Genomic DNA, 14,294 nt, shown 5'->3' with positions numbered 1-14,294 from the left:
AGGCGCTCTCGCATTGGCTAGGCGGACGGGGTGCTTTCCGCCAATGAGCGGGCCGCAGGGCTGCGGGCTCGCTGACGTGAGAGCCCTCTGCCGTATGGGGATTTATTTTGCTTTGGGCCGCTCTAGCCGCCGCCATTAGAGGATTCGGGAGTCTGGGGCTGCAGATCCCCCCGGCTGCGCCGAGTGGGAGCGCCCGCGGCCGAGCGAGCTAGCCAGGCCGGGAGAGACCATGTCCTGAGCGGGGAGCCGCAGCCAGCGGGGCGGGGGGTTGGTGGGGGGCGCGGGGGGCTGCTTGCACCGACTAGTGTCTGAGGGACGGATCCGGGAGCAGCGGCAGGAGCAGGCGGCGCTGCGGGGTAAGGCAACCTCCCTCCCCCAACTAGGAGCAGTTCCCCTCTGGGCCATCCACCGGCGGATCCTTCGGAAACTGCCGCCCAAGGCCCCGCTCTCCCACCGACACCCGGGGCGGGGGTCCTCTCTCCCCCAGCCGCCCGGCTGCCTTCTGGGGAGAAATCTCCCAGCCCTGCGGGACACTTAGGCCAGGGACTCCCCCACCCCCGGGATCATCGCCACGGACGGAACTTCCTGTCGCTGGGTGTCCCCTTCTTAGCTCCTCCCCCTTTCCTCGCGCCCCTTTAACGATCGGGGGGGGGGCGCTAATCGGCCCCTCCCCCAGCAGGGCCCTTGCTGCCCTAGTCGGTTCCCCACCGTGCGCGACTAGGGGATTCCCTTCCCTCCACCAGAGCCAGCGCTGCTCGGGCTGCGTGCTGAGCCGGGGCTGCCTCCCCCCGGGTCCGGCAGGGCAGCTCGTAGCCCGTGCGTTGAGTTGTGGGGGGCTGCGGCTGCCTTCCCTTTCCTTGTGGTTCGGGGGGACTCCTGAAACTTTTTCTCCCGTAACATGGAGTCACGGTGTGGAAAAGGGTGAGAACGTTGCTTGCATGTCCTCCCCTGGCCGCCCTCCCGTCACGGCCTGCTGAGGGGATCCATGCACCCGCTCAGGAGAGACGGTGCTACTGCAGTTGGCTTGTTTGTTTACTGGTGTAGGAATACCTGCGACGTGAACTAGGTTGGGTGTTTTTATAGTCGGAGGATGACCGCAGCTTACTTAAACGGAGACGTATGGTGCATCTTCTGCCCATAAGGCTTTTGAATTCCACATATTAATATCTAAATCTTGTTTTGACCTTTTTATTTGTGTCTCCATTAACTTGTATCCTGGTTTGAATAAATAGTGTTCACTTCTCCATTGGAAATCAGGAATTTGCTTCTGCAGTAACTGGTCCCTGAAGGAAGGTTTATTTGTACACTGCTATATGCAGAGTTTATCACTACACCCCAAAAGCGCTATATCATACAATTTAAAAGCTATATTCATATGACAAGACTGTTAAACAGAGAGAGCCAGGAAACTCTCCTTATTTTTCTGCTCTCCAAACATCTGCAGTACCGAGATCTACAGGAATGAGATCATAGGTCTCCTGACTCCCATTTATTCCCCCCCCCCATTTTTTTTCTAGACAAGTCTTTACTTCTGTATTACAGAAACCGCCTGCATGTTGTGAATTACTTGTTTGCACATGTGTTATAGACAGTAGGTTATCCATAGTTAATGTTGAACACATAGTACCAAGTCGTATAAAGCATTTGTGGTGGTGATGTATGAAGATAAACCATAGTCCAAACAGGATCTGAAATATTTCTGAATTCTTTTTAATTTATGAACTGAAATCGTTCTTATTAATAGACTGTAAGATAATCTTCTGATACTCAGTTTGAGGGGGGCTCCTCAGGATCTTCTGTACCTTCAAAGCCCTACATGGTACCAACTAGCTTGCTGTTAAAGGTGAACTATACAACTCTCTCTGGGGTGCGTTAATGCAACTCTGTGAACAGTTGTAGGTGGTTAACTTTGAATGATGCAAGGCACTCTCTCTCATTCTTCAATCCAGATTCTGAACACACCTCATCCTGATTAGTCCCAGCTACCCCTTCAGGACTAGATGGTGTTAATATGATTGCAGATGTAGAATCTGGGTCTCCTGCATGGCAGACACAACACAGCTGCTAAGACCTTTTTACTAGCACGGTGACTTCAGTGATATCAATGAAGAAAATAACTGTTCTAGAATTTTTGAGAATTGCCATTTTGAACAGAAGTGTTTCCTTTTTATTGGAACAATACCTGAATCTTTAAAATGTGAATCTTTAAGCAGTTAATCTAGTATGCAGAAGTGTATGCTGTCACAAGACAAATTACTGTGTCCCTAAATACACAAACTCTCACCTCTCAGCTTTTTTGTGTGCGATATCAGTTGCATGCAGAGTTGTCCACTGCAGAAATTAACTTTTTTTTTTTGGTTAGTATAACTGTATTCAGAACCCCGAAAGAGTAATTCAGGAGGCACTTCTTCCTTTGGTTTATTCAGCACTTAAACTATTAGAGACTCAAAATTGACTTCGATAATGGTGAAAGAGGACATTGAAACGCATTAGTATTGTTCAGTAATCATCCAGTGGGGTTGCGGTATGGTAGAGTAACATGAGTCATCCCCCAGCATCTTCTAGCTATGGAAGTGGGAGACCAGTAACTGAGTTGGTGTCTCTTCGTCTGCAGTCTAATATCTGCAGATGTTTTTAACTTACACATGTTGATGTAAAATCATAAAAGATTTAGTTTTGTCACAGTGCTGGACTGGAATAACATTTGTGCATCTATTTCAGCTCACAGGCTTTTGGAAGCTTCAGCTATATAGTGTAATTGTTTTGAAGAAAGGATTTGTTGAAATGCTGGTAGCCGCTCCTCTAAATGAAAAAATCATGGTCCCCTCTCAGCCCCTGGATTTGCAAATACACTAGTCCCTCGTTATTGGAGAGTGGTCTACAATATTACATTTTTAATAAAATGAAGGTATTTTAAAGTAAACAGGAACACTAAATAGTTAGAAACCACTCCTTTTATGCACTTGATACAGAAACATAGCTCAAAGTGGACTTTTAGAGACATTGGTTAAAAATACTTCTGGGTCAAAACAACATACCCAAATTTTATCCTTGAGTGACTATGGATGCGTGTTAGAACTCCTGGACAATAGTTCATCATGGAAAAGCCTTAATTTGAAGTATGAGTTATACTTAATTTATATCTCAGGTCCTTAAACAATATATAAAATAGATGGAGTGTGTCCTCCATCAGAAGCATTTTATTAGTTGTGTTGTCTCTGTATGGCACATTTTAGAGTGATACATCAGGAAGTGACTGACTCACAACTCTGAAGGTGGTGAAGAGAGCAAAGTTAGTTTAGATTTGTCTATTCAAGGCAGCTCTGACTTGTGTTGTTCAGCTTTGTAATTTTAGGATTCTTACTGGGAGGAAACAACCTTGACCACCTTTCCTACTTTCGCACTAGGAACCTGTATTTGTTTACAGGTTTATACTCATTAACATGTTTCCTTTTTAGCTTAAATATTGAATCTGTAGGAATTTAGGTTTTGTTTAAATATATTCAAGTTAGGTGTACCCTTGCTAATGCTTAAAATTCATGTGAATTTTACCAAGTATCTTAGTGTGGTATCAGCTTAACTTACTTGTTCTCTCCATGTTTAATGCCTGCATCCAGCTTGACTTTTTTTTTTAATTATTTCTTCTATCTTCATCTCCCACATCTTGCTTTTGGATAGAGCTGAAATTACAATGACTATTAAACTATTTCTTCTTGTATAGCACTCCTATGCGAAATCATCTTTTTTTGTACTGTATCATCATTGATGTTCGTGCAATAATTAAACTGCTGCTAGATCTGCAGGGTAGCTAACCAGTTTACTCTTTTTCTCACCAATTCTACTAATACAGTATCGTGTTTCCTAACAAATTGCAAAAACACCAGCTATTTGCTAAAGAATTCTGTAAACAAGTAGGCTGCATCTTAATTGGTGTAGTAACAATTTAAAATGGAACTAAACTTTAGTTGTGTTTGGAAACAGTAAATAAACTAGTACAGGAAAACTAGAAGGGAACAATTCTGTAGTTAACAAAGTCTTCATTTTAGCTTTTTAAATGGGTGCTACAAATGATGGGAGAATGGGTGCAAAAATAAATATCAGTTATGATGTTTTACACAGCTGGTGATGAGCTTACTGCATCACTTGTCAAATGGCATTATTTGGTAAAATCAGTTAAATAGCAGATAATTGCTACTTTGTGGTGATATTTGAGTTGAATATGTTGTACTTTTAAAAGATGAAGTTTTGTTTTTAATCACAATCCCAAGCATAATTTATATTAGACATTTAACTTGTATTAATAACATTCTAACACTTCCTTTTTGTACATTTTTGTCAAAGTAGTTGCCGTTTTGATGTGTAGGGAATCCAGATATTGGAATCACTTGCTCTGTTAAATTTAAGATCTTACTTGTTTACTTATTTTCTTGATAGAGCTTTTGTTCATGGCTTGAGAGAGAATTTCCTTTTCAGCATAAGATCCCATTACAAATAATCTGTGAAAATAATTTAAAATGGTCCTATAATTTTTGCAGTGATTTATGCAAAATTTAATAAAATGGTACAAGAGTTAAATAAAATATTCTGATGGCTAGTAATATTTTGAATGTCCTAATGGTAGCACTTTTTTTTTCTTACCATGATGCAGAAAAAAAGCACTCTGTAAAATTGCTCTTCAGTTGCTTTTATTTTATACTCCCTATATGTTTTAAGGAAGATTACAAGAATAATAGGATTGGAAGGGCCTTCAAGAGGTCTGCTAGTCCAATCTACTGCACTAATGGCAGGAACAAGTGTTGTCTAGAGTGACCATCCCTGACAGGTGTTTGTCTAACCTACTCTTAAAAATCTCCACTGATGCAGATTCTACAACCTCCCTATGCAGTTTATTCCAGTGTTTAACCACCCTGACAGGAGGTTTTTCCTAATGTCCAACCTCAACCGCTCTTGCTGCAATTTAAGCTCATTGCTTCTTCTGCTATCCTCTGAGGTTACGGAGAACGTTTTTTTTTCCCCTCCTCCTTGTAACATTTTATGTACTTGAAAACTGTTACCATGTCCCCCCTCAGTCTTCTCTTCTCCAGACTAAACAAACCCAATATTTTCAATCCTCCCTCACAAGTCATGTTTTCTAGACCTTTTATGATTTTTGTTGCTCTACTCTTGACTTTCTTCAGTTTGTCCACATCTCTCTGAAGTGTGGCACCCGGAACTATAAACAATACTCTAGTTGGGGCCTAATCAGCACTGAATAGAGTGGAAGAATTATTTACTGTGTCTTGCTTACAACACTCCTGCTAATACAGCTCAGAATTATTGCAACAGTGTTATGCTGTTGACTCATATATAGCTTGTGATCCATTATAACTCCCAGATTCCTTTCTGCAGTAGTCCTTCCTAGGCAGTCATTCCCATTTTGTGTGTGCGCGCAGCTGACTATTCCTTCCTAAGTGGAGTACTTTGCATTTGTTGTCAATGAATTTCATCCTGTTTTCTTCAGACCATTTCTCCAGTTTGTCTAGATCATTTTGAATTTTCATACTATCTTCCAAAGCACTTGGAACCCCTCTCAGCTTGATATTCTCCGCAAACTTGATATGCCCTTCCAGCTTGACTGTGCATCATTGATAACTATTATTTGGGAATGGTTTTCCAACAAGTTATGCACCCACCTTTATCATAGCTCCATCTAGGTTGTATTTCCCTAGTTTATGAGACAGAGTATCAAAAGCCTTATTAAAGTCAAGATATAACACATCTACCAGTCCGCAATCCACAAGGCTTGTTACCCTGTCAAAGAAAGCTATTAGGTTGATTTGACACAATTTGTTCTTGACAAATCCATGCTGACTATTACTTATCACCTTATTTTCTTCTAGGTGTTTGCAAATTGATTGCTTAATTATTTACTCCATTATCTCTCCGGGCATTGAAGTTAAGCTGACTGGTCTGTAATTCCCGGGTTGTCCTTATTTCCCTTTGTATAGATTGGCACTATGTTTGCCCTCTTCCAGTCGTCTGGAATCACTTCCATCTTCCATGACTTTTCAAGGATAATCACTAGTGGCTCAGGTAATAGTACCACTGAAAAGGATCTGGGGGTTACAGAAGATTGCACGTTACTACTCGGGGCATTCTGCACACAATATTTTAAAATTCTGTAAAATCCTGAAAATTTTATTTGTCAGAATAACACTACATAATCACACCAGTTTCAGTTATTTTGGTAATTACTATTTTGTCTTGAGTTTTGTAAAAGTTTTATCTTTACAAAACCTAAATTTTGGGGTAAATTTGACCTGACTGTGCCCCTTTATGGCTCTGTTTACCTTAGGCATGGGAGCCAGATCATGAGAATACTTTCTCTCTGCCCCTCTGAATCCAGTGGCTACGATTCTCAGTGGGATAAGGATTGGAGGACTTAAATTTGTTTGCTGGGGTTGGCCTCCTCCCTACGGAATTCTTGCAGGTTATGCATGTATCCAAAGAGGAAAGGGGTGGGATGGGGCCTTTACTTCCTGAACTGACAACTGCAGCCTCCAAATGAGTTTCTTCTCTCCACGCGGCAAATAACCAGCAGTTGCTTTTGGGGACAAATGATTTCATTGTGTGTGCTGTTTTTTTTTTTTTAACATTAAATAAATTTAAAAAAAGCATGAAGGGATCAAATTCCACATCTATTAAATCCTACCCTGCATCATGAAAGATTGTGTCGACTAGAGTCAATGTAATACAGACAGAGGCAATTGCAGAATAAGGACCAGGTGTGGACACTAGGTTCATAGTACTTATTTGTTCTATAACTGATCACTCCAGCCTTCCTCATAAGGAACTTTGAGGAAAGTGAGCCTAATAACTGATCTATTTTTTAAACTAATCCTTGTTGTAATGTAATATGGTGAGCATAATCGCAAAATATCAAACTGCTAGGGTGATTTTCTGTAAACAAGTGCACTTACTTTAGCTTGCTTACAAGTTGAGGTGGTTTTATTTAATTTTCATAAAGGTTTGGTTTAATGTTCCCTCCCATGCCTAAGGTAAACACCCCCCTCCCCCCTCCGGGCCGCCGACATGGGGTGGGGAAGGGGCAGCTGCCTCTGGGCCCAGTGATTTAAAAGGGCCTAGTGCTCCTGGCCACCGCTGCCATTGTTACCTTGGCAGCGGCCGGAGCCCTGGGTCCTTTTAAATAGCCGCCGGAGCCCCAGGTGGCGTAGGCTGGGGGAGGCTGACTCCTAGCCCCGCCCCTTCCAAGGGCCCAGGGCTGGGCCCCTGTACCAGTAAGTCTTTCTTCTTACTTTCACCCCTGTATCTGAGACTGCTATAACATGAAGTAAATGGCAGAATGCGAGTAAAACAGAGCAGGAGACATACTATTCTCCCCCAAGGAGTTCAGTCAGAATTTAATTAACAAATTAGTTTAACTAGCATCCTCAGCATGGAAGCATCTCCTCTGGAATGGTGGCCGAAGCATGAAGGGGCATACAAATGTTTAGCATATTTGGCACTTAAATACCTTGCAGTGTCGGCTACAAAAGTGCCATGCGAACACCTTTTCTCACTTTCAGGTGACATAGTAAATAAGAAGTGGGCAGCATTATCTCCTGTAAATGTAAACAAACTTGTTTCTCTTAGCGATTGGCTGAACAAGAAGTAGGACTGAGTGGACTTGTAGGCTCTAAACTTTTACATTGTTTTGTTTTTGAGTGCAGTTATATAACACACAATCTACATTTGTAAGTTGCACTTGCACAATAAAGAGATGAGATGAAATGAAAAATACTATTTCTTTTATCATTTTTACCGTGCAAATATTTGTAATAAAAATGTGAGCACTTTACACTTCGTATTGTGTTGCAATAGAAATCAATATATTTGAAAATGTAGAAAAACATCCAAAATATTGATATTCTGTTTGTGTGATTTAAAACTGCGATTAGTTGCAATTAATTTTTTTGAGTTAATATGTGAGTTAACTGCGATTAATTGACAACCCTAATTTTCAGTTTTATTTATTAATAATCTAGGGGCCTACACCCATTGACTTCAGTGAAGAAGGATCTGGCCCTTTGATAGGTGAGACAAATCTACTCAAGATATTGGACAATAGTTTAGAGAAGGGGGGGGGTCTGTATTGCTTACTTATTGATTAATAATATTTAACTCTAAAGTGCTTGTCTCAGTTGCTAGTGTGTAATTACAAAGTTTTACTATATTATATTAAAAGACAGTAAAACAGTGCTATATAAACTTGTTGCCAAAGAGAAATGTTGGCAGATCACTTGCTACACTCTGAACATTTTTTGTTTTTGTAGGGCTTGTCAAGTGATTAAAAAAATGTTTCACGATTAATCGCACTGTTAAACAATAACAGAATACCATTTATTTAAATATTTTTGGATGTTTTCTATATTTTCAAATATATTGATTTCAGTTACAACACAGAATACAAAGTGTACAGTGCTCACTTTATATTTTTATTACGAATATTTGCATTGTAAAAAAGATAAGAGAAATAGTATGTCAATTCACCTCTTACAAGCACTGTAGTGCAGTCTCTTTATGATGAAAGTTGAACTTTCAAATGTAGAATAATAATTTATTATAGAACTCCCTTCAGCTGAGTGAGCTCCTGTTTGCAAGGAAGGGTGGATTTTACCTAAGGGCCTTGACATGCAGCAGGGGAGGTGAGGCTGGTACAGGGATGCTGAGCTTGCCAGGCCCCTGTTCTCTGTGGCACTGTTTCTCAAACTTTTTTTTGTGCTGGCGACCCCATTTGGACTAAAAAAAAAAATTATGTACTCCTCACCCCCCTCCCCTGTGAGAAAAAATTGTGACCCCCACCCCTACCTCCAGCCCGGCGGGAGGCACGGGCCTCTAGACCAGCAGGGAGTGCTGATGCCTCCCTCTCCGGCCAGAGGTATGCAATTTAATGTGTTTAAAAAATTTGTTTTCAGTTAATTGCAGGTGTTAACTGCAATTACAGTGGACCCTCACTAGAACACGCATCTGTATAGCGCGAATTCACATATAACGCGGTTGCGGCCATGGATCCCAAATTTAACTAATTTAATTGGAATTCATTTTAATGCGGTCCCCGCTATAACGCGGACCCCATGTTAACACGGTACTGTGCATGGATCCTGAATCCTGTGTTCTAGGAAGGGTCTGCTGTAATTGACGGCCTTAGTTTTTTGCTTAGAACAGCTCTCTTTTAAAATGGAAAGGATATTTTTTTTCCTCAAACATATAGGCCAAACAATCACTGAAGATATACACATTAACTGTTAGTTTATTTAGGAAAAGCAACATTTAATACTATATTGCATTCTCTTTTAAATAAGATGATCTGTTTTAAAACAAACAAGTGAACTACACTAACTTGCTCAATTCCTTGCTTCGTTGTATTCATATTAATGTAGAACATAATTCTAGATTGTGGCTCTGCAATAATCCCTCCTTTCTTTATGATAATATAAAGTTGCTGCTGTTGCAGAGATTCAATGCTGATGTGATGAGATGATCGTGTTGACACAATCAGTATGCTAGAAGTGTGGTCACTTATTTGCATAGCCAGTGGAGTTGCTATTTTCTGTGAAATCTGAAGGTTTGCATATGGTATAATTTACTTCCCTGCTGAGGCTCATGCTGAGTTATCCTTTTTGCTAATGCTAATTTGCCACTCCAGCAGGGCCAGTGTGGACACAGAAAAATATAAAAAAGAACACTAACTCTAAAGGTAGTGAGCAAGAAAAGAAAACAATCAGCAAATTCCATGTTGGAAGAATAACCAACATAAAGAACCGGAGTACTTGTGGCACCTTAGCGACTGACAAATTTATTAGAGCATAAGCTTTTGTGGGCCAGAGCCCACTTCATCGGATGCATAGAATGGAACATATATAGTAAGATATATACAGATAAGTTGGAAGTTACCATGCAAACTATGAGAGGCTAATTAGTTAAGATGAGCTATTATCAGCAGGAGAAAAAAACTTTGTAGTATCTAGTTTGCATATTAATTCAAGCTCAGCAGTTTCTTGTTGGAGTCTGTTTTTGAAGCTTTTCTGTTGCAAAATTGCCACCCTTAAATCTTTTACTGAGTGGCCAAAGAGGTTGAAGTGTTCTCTTACCGGTTTTTGAATGTTATGATTCCTGATGTCAGATTTGTGTCCCTTCTTTTGTGTAGAGACTGTCCGGTTTGGATAGTGTACATGGCAGAGGGGCATTGCTGGCACATGATGGCATATATCACATTGGTAGATGTGCAGGTGAACGAGCCTCTGATGGTGTGGCTGATGTGATTAGGTCCCATGATGGTGTCACTTGAATAGATATGTGGACAGAGTTGGCATCGGGCTTTGTAGCAAGGATAGGTTACTGGGTTAGTGTTTTTGTTGTGTGGTGTGTGGTTGCTGGTGGGTATTTGCTTCAGGTTGGGGGGCTGTCTGTAAGCGAGGACTGGTCTGTCTCCCAAGATCTGTGAGAGTGAGGGATCATTTTTCAGGATAGGTTGTAAATCTTTGATGTGCTGGTTTTAGTTGGGGGCTGAAGGTGACAGCTAGTGGCATTCGGTTATTTTCTTTGTTGGGCCTGTCCTGTAGTAGGTGACTTCTGGGTACTCTTCTGGCTCTGTCAGTGTGTTTTTTCACTTCAGCAGGTGGGTATTGTAGTTTTAAGAACACTTGATAGAGATCTTGTAGGTGTTTGTCTCTGTATTAGGGATTGGAGCAAATGCGGTTGTATCATATAGGGTGTTGTTTATGTGACCATCACTTATTAGCACAGTAGTGTCCAGGAAATGGACCGCTTGTGTGGATTGGTCTAGGCTGAGGTTGATGGTGGGATGGAAATTGTTGAAATCATGGTGGAATTTCTCAAGGGCTTCTTTTCCATGGGTGCCGATGATGAAGATGTCATCAATGTAGCGCAAGTAGAGTAGGGGCATTAGGGGACGAGAGCTAAGGAAGCGTTGTTCTAAGTCAGCCATAAAAATGTTGGCATACTGTGGGGCCATGCGGGTACCCATAGCAGTGCCGCTGTTTTGAAGGTATACATTGTCCCCAAATGTGAAATAGTTATGGGTGAGGACAAAGTCAAAGTTCAGCCACCAGGTTTGCCATGACATTATCAGGGATAGTGTTCTTGACAGCTTGTAGTCCATCTTTGTGTGGAATGTTGATGTAGAAGCCCTCTACATCCATAGTGGCCAGGACGGTGTTATCGGGAAGATCACCGATGGATTGTAGTTTCCTCAGGAAGTCAGTGGTGTCTCGAAGGTAGCTGGGAGTACTGGTAGCGTAGGGCCTGAGGAGAGAGTCCATGTAGCCAGACAGTCCTCCTGTCAGGGTGCCAATGCCTGAGATGATGGGGCATCCAGGATTTCCAGGTTTATGGATCTTGGGAAGAGATAGAATACCCCTGGTCGGGGTTCTAGACATGGGTCTGCATAGATCTGTTCCTGTGCTTTTTCAGGGAGTTTCTTGAGCAGATGGTGTAGTTTCTTTTGGTAATCCTCAGTGGGATCAGAGGATAATGGCCTGTAGAATGTGGAGTCAGAGAGTTGCCTAGCAGCCTCTTGTTCATATTCCAACTTATTCATGATGACAGCACCTCCTTTGTCAGCCTTTTTGATTATGATGTCAGAGTTGTTCCTGCGGCGGCTGATGGCGTTGTGTTCAGCACGGCTGAGGTTATGGGGCAAGTGATGCTGCTTTTCCACAATTTCAGCCCGTGCACGTTGACGGAAGCAATCTATGTAGAAGTCCAGTCCGTTGTTTTGACCTTTAGGAGGAGTCCACGCAGAATCCTTTTTTTTGTAGTTTTGGTAGGAAGGATTCTGTGGGTTAGTATGTTGTTCAGAGGTATGCTGGAAATATTCTTTGAGTCGGAGACGTCGAAAATAGGATTCTAGGTTACCACAGAACTTTATTATGTTCATGTGTGTGGAGGGAGAAAAGGAGAGGCCCCGAGATAGGACAGATTCTTCTGCTGGGCTAGGAGTATAGCTGGAAAGATTAACAATATTGTTGGGTGGGTTAAGGGAACCACTGTTGTGGCTCTTTGTGACATGTAGTAGTTTAGATCAGTGTCCTTTTTCCTTTGTAGAGAAGCAAAGTTTGTGTTGTAAATGGCTCGTTCACCTGCACATCTGCCAATGTGATATGTGCCAGCAATGCCCCTCTGCCATGTACATTGGCCAAACTGGACAGTCTCTACGCAAAAGAATAAATGGACACAAATCTGACATCAGGAATCATAACATTCAAAAACCAGTAGGAGAACACTTCAACCTCTCTGGCCACTCAGTAAAAGATTTAAGGGTGGCAATTTTGCAACAGAAAAGCTTCAAAAACAGACTCCAACAAGAAACTGCTGAGCTTGGATTAATATGCAAACTAGATACCATTAACTTGGGTTTGAATAGATACTGGGAGTGGCTGGGTCATTACACATATTGAATCTATTTCCTTAAGTATCCTCACACCTTCTTGTCAACTGTCTAAATGGGCCATCTTGATTATCACAACAAAAGTTTTTTTTTCTCCTGCTGATAATAGCTCATCTTAACTAATTAGCCTCTCACAGTTTGTATGGTAACTTCCAACTTATTTGTGTGTGTACACACACACACACACACACACACACACACACACACACACACACACACACACACATATATCTATCTTACTATATGTTCCATTCTATGCATCCGATGAAGTGGGCTGTAGCCCATGAAAGCCTATGCTCTAATAAACTTGTTAGTCTCTAAGGTGCCACAAGTACTCCTGTTCTTTTTGCGGATACAGACTAACAAGGCTGCTACTCTGAAACCAACAAAAAGAAGAATTTTAGTTAAAAAAAAGTTAAGTATAGCATTTGATTCATGGAGATAAACAGCAAATTGTTGTGGTGTTCAGAATAGTTTCTAATAGTATATTAAACATTAATAGCTCAGCATTTAGTAAGGCTTCTTGGACACATACAATATTGACATGTTTCAGAGAAAAAATAAACTGTTAAACAACATGAAGGGGTTTCTGAGAGAACTTGTAAATCTGAAAATAAACAGATCAGCTACTTGTTTTGTTTTGCATGCTTTTGTACGGGTATACTATCCTCTCATGCTTCCTGCCAGCAGGATATTGCAATTTACAAGAATCCTGGACTTGACTGTTTTGTGGAACAGGATTTGTGTGGACCTCACAAATGCTAGTGCTCAAGAATGGGGCCAGCTGGCAAAGCTGAAGAATAGCATGGCATGCCTATATGTGATGCGAGGAAACACGCTCATATCAGTGCTTTGTGTTTCCCAGATAAAATATTGGGCTTTAATTTATATTGCAGCTCTTCTTTTAGAGCTGATGTAATTTTTACAGTATCAAGGAACATCTAAAATGATCTGAATTCAGGCCTGTAAGTGTCCTGTGATGAGACTGTCTTTGAAACATGTGTTACTTTAACTTGACACAGCCCTTAACTTAGAATTTCTTTGCTTGTCACAAATTTTAATGTTCATAGCTTTTAAAAAATATTTAACATTTATTCAACATATAAGAACTTAAAATATTAGGTTATAGACTAATGGCCAGTAAATATATAGGGGGCTATTATTGGTAATAGACTAGTAGATATGTAAAGGGATTGGAAAATATCATGTCATCATTTCAAATAGTAGGAAGTTTGCCACATTTTATTTTTTTTTGGGAAGGACAGTTGTGGAAAAGAATATCACCTGTTATGCAAATGCATTTATACACTTCATGCAACAATACTGTGCAGTTACTATTAACCAGTTATCAAGTGAGGACACTGTTTTCTAGGGGGGTTGTGCGCTTGTGTGGCATAATTCGTAACTTATATAGGTTATTGTAAATATAATATCCATTGTTTGATCTTCTCTTGTTGCTCTGCTTTCCAAGCTGTATTCCTTTTTCTCCAGAAAATGGTTGGGCATAGAATGGTGAGGCAGATGAATGCAGGAGCAACACCAGTGTATACGTATCAAATTACTTGGATCCTGCATTTGATTAGAGTTGTTTTCTGCATGAGAACAGGACATTGCTGATGAAGTTGAGGAATTTTTCAGGCTGTACCATTAAGGCAAACTACTAGTTTTGTGTTTTTTCTTTTGTGTGAAAAGTTAGTTGCTGAATTTTGTGACCTTTCTCTGCATAGTAGTAGTGGAAGCAATCTTGCTGAAAGTGATGTCATGGAAGACACCAGTTCTGAACAAGCCAAATATAAAACCAAGTCAGCTGCTTTATTTTTTTGTAAAATCTTAATGATAATTTTCT

General features: G+C 40.9%; 1 protein-coding gene across 2 annotated transcripts in view; it reads left to right on the top strand.

The window, feature by feature from the left end:
- Positions 1 to 245: 245 nt before the first annotated feature.
- ZRANB1 (zinc finger RANBP2-type containing 1) overlaps positions 246 to 14,294 on the top strand; it is a 74,701-nt gene continuing 60,652 nt past the window's right edge. The window contains exon 1 of one of the 2 annotated variants that reach the window (XM_074959183.1): positions 246 to 356. The gene's annotated coding sequence lies outside the window, so the exon portion shown is untranslated. The remainder of the gene's footprint in view (positions 357 to 14,294) is intronic. The other variant, XM_074959185.1, reaches the window with a different exon arrangement.

Source organism: Natator depressus, chromosome 7, assembly GCF_965152275.1.
Source record: "Natator depressus isolate rNatDep1 chromosome 7, rNatDep2.hap1, whole genome shotgun sequence".
In the NCBI taxonomy this organism is placed as follows: domain Eukaryota; kingdom Metazoa; phylum Chordata; order Testudines; family Cheloniidae; genus Natator; species Natator depressus.
This window is presented reverse-complemented; position numbering and strand designations above follow the sequence as displayed.